General features: G+C 39.4%; 1 protein-coding gene across 2 annotated transcripts in view; it reads right to left on the reverse strand.

The window, feature by feature from the left end:
* Positions 1 to 2,988: 2,988 nt before the first annotated feature.
* Positions 2,989 to 7,500, reverse strand: part of LOC143276586 (extended synaptotagmin-2-like) — an 85,786-nt gene continuing 81,274 nt past the window's right edge. For both annotated transcript variants that reach the window (XM_076581186.1, XM_076581185.1), the window contains exon 22: positions 2,989 to 7,500. This exon is cut by the window's right edge and continues 7,046 nt beyond it. The gene's annotated coding sequence lies outside the window, so the exon portion shown is untranslated.

Here is a 7,500-nt window from a genome sequence, read left to right on the forward strand (position 1 = left end):
AGGAAAGGGAAACTGAAGAAGAAATACTTTGTAGTAAAAATTTTTAAAATATTTTTTTTTAATTTTAAAAAAGGAAAAGAAAGAAAGAGACTATACACGAAATGAAAGATGAAACAAAGAAGGCAGAGAATGAGAGAGAGAGAGAGAGAGAGAGAGAGAAGAAGAAAAAAAGAAACAGCAAGAAATAGAAGAAAGTGAAGAACGAAAAGATGAACAGAAGAAAAAAATCAGATAGAAAAAATAAAGGAAAAAAAAAAGAAATGGGTGGAAGGACAGACAAAATGATACAGAACATAGATAAAAAGATAGATGGAAGGCAGGAAGGAAGGAAGGAAGAAATAAAGCAGAATGCAACAGAATGAAAGACAGGAAGAAGTAAATACGAAAGAGAAAAGAGAAGGGAAAGAAAGAAAAAGAAAGAAGGGAAAAGAAGAAAGAAAGAAGAAAAGAAAGAATGAAAGAAAGAAAAAGAAAGGAAAGAAAGAAAGAAAGAAAGAAGAAAAGAAAAGAAAGAAAGAACAAGAAAGAAAGAAAAGAATAAAGGAAAGAAAGAAAGGAATAAAAAAAGAAAGAAAAAGAAAAGAAAGAGGGAAAAGAAGACAGAAAAAAGAAACAAAGAAAGGAAGGAAAACAGAAAGAAAGGGAAAGAAAAGAAAAAGAAACCAAAAAAAAGAACAAAAAGAAAGAAAGAAAGAGTGAAAAGAAGAAAGAAAGACAGAAAGACAGAAAAAGAACACATACTACACAGCCAGATAAATGTAGGCAGAACACGTGGGATGTTTTCCTCTGTCTATGGTTTCTGTCTCCACTTTTTCCTTTCCATGTCTATGGTTTCTGTCTCCACTTTTTCCTTTCCATGTCTATGGTTTCTGTCTCCACTTTTTTCTGTCCACTCTTAATTCATTTCTCTTTTGTTTCATCTTTTATTTCACATTCTATTTTCTGAGAGTCCATCACTAGATCAAAAGGCAGTGACTTCCTCTTGATCCCCATTTGTTTCACAGCTGTGGGAGAGATGTCCTCTTCTTCTTCATCTTCGTCTTGTTCTTCTTCTTCTCTATGTCTGTGTCTCTCACTCTCACTCTCTTTCTGTCTATGTCCCGCTCTGTGTCTCTCTCTCTTGTTCTGCTTCTCTGTCTCTCTCTCACTCACTCTCTCTTTCTATATCGATATGTATATATTTATATATCTCTCTCACTATGTCTCTCTGCCGCTATGTATATGCCTGTGTGAGTCTGTCTCTGTCACTGGCTATTGCTCATCATCACCATCATCATCATCTCTCTGTCTATCTCTCTCCCTCTCTGTTTCTCTCTTTCACTCTCTTGCCTTTTTAATGTCTATCTCTCCCTGTCTCTCTCTGTGCCTTCTCTCTCTTTCTCTCTCTCTCTCTGTCTGTGTCATTGGCAGTTGCTCATAAGCATCATCATAATCATCTCTCTGTCTCTGTCTGTCTGTCTCTCGAGCCATGTGTATGTATGTACAGGTATCAATATAGTGATATTTCTATCAATATCTACCCACCTACGTACCTGTTTACCTACCCACGAATCTTCCTACCTACCTAGCCATCCATCTACCCACCTCTCTCTCTCTCTCTCCGTGTGTGCGTACGTGCGCGCGCACGTGTGTGCGTGCGCGCGCGCGTGTGTGTATGTGTGCTCGTGTGTCTGTGTGCGTGCGTGTGAGTGCGTGCGTGCGTGTGTGTGTGTGTTTTCGTGCGTGTGTGTGTGCCTGTGTGTGTGTCTGTCTGTGCGTGCGTACGTGTGTGTGTGTGTGTGTGCGTGCGTGCATGCGTGCGTGTGAGTGCGTGCGTGCGTGGTGTGTGTGTGTGTGTGTGTGTGAGTGTGTAGTGTCGAATCATAGAAAGATGAAGTAGCAGAAAATGGGGGAAAAAATGGCGCAATGGTCTTTCGCGTCAAAGACAATTTGCTTTCACAAAAATTAATGTGCGATCACTTTCAGACTTTCAAATTGTCTTTAACACACACTAGATTGAAACCATCTATAAAAAATTGTCTTAATTCAAAGGCATGCCATTTGTTCTTGCGGGTGCCTTTGATGAAGAAATCAGCAGAACTTTTGTACAAAGGAGATATACAGGGATCAGGTTTAATACTGTAGCTCATCACAGTTGACCAGGTTGAGCAATGCCACGGAAGAGATACTCAAAATTACAGGCATGTGTGTAAGAGAGAGAGAGTGTGTGTGTGTGTATGTTTGAGAGAGAGAGAGAGAGAGAGAGAGAGAGAGAGAGAGACGGACACGGACATTGTTTTACTGCCATTGACAATACTATCCTTCGGCAAGGGGGACAATGTATGAACAAAAGAATAACGGCGGTTTACAGAGAAATCAACACAATGCTAAGAGTAAATCAAGAACAAACAACAAAATCATAAAATACAAATATTGTTAAGATTAAAAGGGAAAATAAAAAAGCTCGACCATCCAACTTTCTACAAAGTCATTCAGAATTATAAACTGTGGAACTGGCATCAGGGTAACGTGTTTTTTTTCGATAACTATAAGGCTTCTGAAGATAATTTCTTTTTCCGACAATCACATGCTAGGACGATAAATTTCGCTAGTGATCTTATCTTACTTCATCAGCTATCAAAAGCGAGCGAGCGAGTGAGCGAGCGAGAGAGAAAGAGAGAGGGTAGGTCCTTATTTGTTAACACTTGTGCATCTGTGTTTAATAGGAACAATCAAATGAATAAAGATGAATTGTGAAGTGAAGTGTCGTGTCGTGTAGTGTAGAGTAGGGTTGGGTTGGGTTGGGTTGGGTTGAATTGTATTGTACTAATCCCTTACATTGTCCGGCTTCATTTCAATCTTCACTTTGATTGTACTCATGAAAAAATAAGTAAAATAGTAAAATCAATGAGTTAATAGATTGCACGTAGAAATGCTAAAGCATAACAACACACACACATACATTCAGTCACACAAAAATGCACACACAAATAAAAACAAGACAAAATGTACGTTTTATTATGATACACTTTTAATGCAAGCAGATCAAGTTTGTTAAAAGAAAAAAAACACCTACAAACACATACAGATACAATCTACATACAAGTGAAAAACAGTGTCCTCACTTTAACCAAGCGGTTTGTTTCAACACCTAAAACTCTTCTATAACTCTCCCTCCTTTCTCAGGGGTTCTGAACTTTACAGACACTGAAGTTTTCTGCACTTTTCAGTCTCCTAACTTTGTGAATCATTCTTGACAACCTCCCGTCTTTTCACACAAACTTTCAAAATAATTCAGCACCACATACCACACAACAATAGTCCATATCATTTTCCCTTGATTCTAACTTGCCATGACCGCACCCACAATCAGAGGGATTTTTTTTTCATCACATACCACAGAATAATAGTTACGTCTTTGATCAATTTCCCTTGTCTTTTAACTTGCTATTACTGCAAACACAATTTGAAGGGTCTTTTTTGTCATTATAAATTCCCTGAAATAAATCTCACTTTGTAAAAATTATCAAGCTTCTGACTTCACAACTCATTTCACAAATGCAAACTAACAGATGGACTCATTTTCTACAATTTTATTCATCTTATTAATTGCTCAAAATGAGATTGACCGAAGACTGTTCTGCTTGACGCGCACAGGCTGAAATACCATGAGCCTAGCTAGTCACCACCAACCAGTGTAAAGAAATTCAAATGTCATCACCTCATTTTCAATTCCTCCCCTTCCCAAAAATCCAGTCAATTTTCACCTCTCCTCTTCACCACTTACACCACTTCTCCCGGGCTATACTCTGTGTGTGTGTGTGTGTGTGTGTTTGTGCGTGCGTGCATGTCTGTGTGTGCACACAAATGTGTGTTTGGAAGGGAAGAGTATATTTACTATCCCACAAAGTGAACAGTCAGAAGATTAACATCATCACACTTCGTTATGAAGCACAACATCCTACCACCCAGAAAAACTGTGACAAATGTCTTTCTCGGTGTTGGTATCCGATGCAATTTTTGTTTGCTTGTTTGTTTGTTTAAAAGGGCTGAAGACAAAAAAAAGATTGAAAAAAATCAATCACACTTCCGGTTGACAAGAGTGATTTTAAACTCTTTAAAATTGTTTCTTCACAGGTGTCACAGAGTTGATAACTTGATCTGAAATGAATGCAACAACAGAACATAATTATGTTCTCAACAGAAATAACATTTTCCACAATTTCAGGAAGTCCTCATTCCAGCTGGTCACCTCAAACAAACGTTCTATTTTTGCAAACCTCCCTTCCGCTTAGCAGCAGCAACATAACAGCAACAATAAATGGAATTGTTTTGGACAGGCATGATGGTTGTTACATACAAGCATAGTATAATGAGCACATATAATAAGTCACAAAATAAATGGAATAGTTTTTTTCCATGCATAATCAAAACTTAAATTCACATAAAAAGGAATATTTTTTTCACAGATTTTCTTGTTTAAGTTCAGCATCACACAAAATTAATTCTCTATTGCGTGGACAATATGTGCTAATAAGGTGGACCGCAATTAAAAAAAAAATGTCCATCACCACATTTTACTCAATTCCATAACCAAACAGTAAATTATCGATACAAAACTTATGTTGAAGAGAAAGTTACAAGAGCAGTAGGTTATTAATATCAAGACAACAGCCAACTCATAGTGAGCATTATTTATATCGGTATACATTTCTGTTAATATGTATATCCATACATCTTGGGCAAAAAGTGAGTATAGCACTAGTATAGAGTCAGGGGTATGTCAAAAACAACAAACTCTACACGACCATGAAATCCACACAAAAACTATCATAAAATAAGCAGTTCTTCGTTAAAAGGAAAAGCAGTGCATGCCACAAATATTGCCGGAAATGCATGCACTAAATAAATTGCTGTCTTTCTGCGTGCAGTCCCTTAATTCTTCACATCACTTCTCCATACAGCTGATATGATGCAAACACTTTAAGCTGTCACTAAATGAAGCAGAAAATGAAATATAACAGCCTGTTACATGACAGTCATACACAACTGTACCCTGCAAGCAGTACTTTGAAAAGCCTGCAATACTGTAATGTTGGCAAGCTAAAGCATTTAGGCATCTGTTCTTGCAAACATCACAAAGTCTACTGTTTCAGTGTGTATGTGTTTGTGCTCGATTATATGCACTCAGAAATGTTTGCATAGCTGTATGTGTGTTTGTGCATGTGTACGAACGATATATGTATGTGTGTGTTTGCTCATCTGTACATGTACTTGTGTAAGTATGCCAACACATTTTGATAAATAGATGTCACAAAACACCCACTAGTAACAGTGTTATGAAATTTTCATTGTTCTAAACATACTTCTTCCTCTTCTTCTTCTTTGTTCGTGGGCTGCAACTCCCACGTTCACTCATATGTACAAGAGTGGGCAATCACATGAATGACCATTTTTACCCCGCCATGTAGGCAGCCATACTCCGTTTTCGGGGGCGTTATAAACATACAAACTCATGATATAGCAGTTACAATGTAAAAAAATAAAAATAAAACAACCTTCAAAGCAATGCAAATAAAATTTATATTCGACTATTTTAGCTATACAGCAGGTTAAAATATAAACAACACCTCCAATTTTTTTCCCCCAAAAGTTCATTATCAACATCTAACATGTACCCTCAACCATTAATTAAAATTACATGATTTTCTTGAGCTCTATAGTTACATAATATTGCCGAACTGGGCAGAAAGACTTGGAATACACATAAACATATGTAAAGTATATATATGTTTAAACTATTGCATTACAGGCTGTAGGCAAGACAACTCACACTGCAGATAAATATTATCGTTCGTCAAAATATCAGTGCAACAGGAGTTGTGAATCACAGATCTACAGAAAACAATTTGGGTGTGTGCAGAGAGGGGTCGGGGGAGGGAAGGAGGGGGGGCAGGATGGGGGGAGAAGAGGGGGGTGTGGGGGGGTGGGGGTGGAGAGAGTGCATGGGGATTGAGGGGGGAGAGAGGGGAGTGGGGGTGGAGAGAGTGCGTGGGGATTGAGGGGGGAGAGAGGGGGGTGGGGGGTGGAGAGAGTGCGTGGGGATTGAGGGGGGGAGAGAGTGCATGGGGATTGAGGGGGGAGAGAGGGGGGTGGGGGGTGGAGAGAGTGCGTGTGGATTGAGGGGGGGAGAGAGTGCATGGGGATTGAGGGGGGAGAGAGGGGGGTGGGGGGTGGAGAGAGTGCGTGTGGATTGAGGGGGGGAGAGAGTGCGTGGGGATTGAGGGGGGAGAGAGGGGGTGGATACTGGTAAACAACAGACAGCAGCAACTGTAAACAAATTGCAAGTTCCAGGCAGTGTTTGAAGACTGGTACAGCAGAGTACAGTATGTTTCTTCTAACCAGCAAGTCAGAACATCACTGGCATGGTGGTAGATAAAATAGTGAGAGGCTGACAGAGAGAGACAGACAGACAGACAGAGAGACAGAGACAGTGAGATGGTGATGAATTGAACAGCATATCTGTTGCCTTGCTAAACACAGTTAATCCAACAGGTTTGCTTTTTTAGGCAGCAATACTTTCTTTTCAGGTGGTTTCTTTAACACTTTTTTTTTCAAGCATTTCTGATCATCCACCTAACACTGATAGAGATTACAGTGACACTGATGTTTCATTATGTCCTCACATTTAAACCCGATAGTTGTTTTTTTTTAAAGCATAAGCCAGTCAGCACATGTTGACCAGGGGAGACCGTGCCTTAACCCTTCACACACACACACCATCCCACACCACCCCCTTGCCAAAGTACTGCCGGTATTCAAACCATGTATCCTGCACAGGGGACACCATTCCAAATCAAAACCACTCGAATCCATATGCTAAGGGCTGTATTTCCAATATTAAACCACTTGAATCTTACACATGCTAAGAGTCATAATTATAATGCTAAACAACTTGAAGCCATATGTTAAGGGGCGCAAGTCCAATGCTAAACCACTTGGATCTTAATCCTCCTAAGGGACATAAGTCCAATGCTAAACCACTTGGATCTTAATCCTCCTAAGGGACATAAGTCCAATGCTAAACCACTTGGATCTTAATCCTCCTAAGGGACATAAGTCCAATGCTAAACCACTTGGATCTTAATCCTCCTAAGGGACATAAGTCCAATGCTAAACCACTTGGATCTTAATCCTCCTAAGGGACATAATTCCAATGCTAAACCACTTGGATTTTAATCCTCCTAAGGGACATAAGTCCAATGCTAAACCACTTGGATCTTAATCCTCCTAAGGGACATAATTCCAATGCTAAACCACTTGGATTTTAATCCTCCTAAGGGACATAAGTCCAATGCTAAACCACTTGGATCTTAATCCTCCTAAGGGACATAAGTCCAATGCTAAACCACTTGGATTTTAATCCTCCTAAGGGACATAATTCCAATGCTAAACCACTTGGATCTTAATCCTCCTAAGGGACATAATTCCAATGCTAAACCACTTGGATCTTAATCCTCC

This window comes from Babylonia areolata, chromosome 32 (genome assembly GCF_041734735.1).
Source record: "Babylonia areolata isolate BAREFJ2019XMU chromosome 32, ASM4173473v1, whole genome shotgun sequence".
Classification (NCBI taxonomy): domain Eukaryota; kingdom Metazoa; phylum Mollusca; class Gastropoda; order Neogastropoda; family Buccinidae; genus Babylonia; species Babylonia areolata.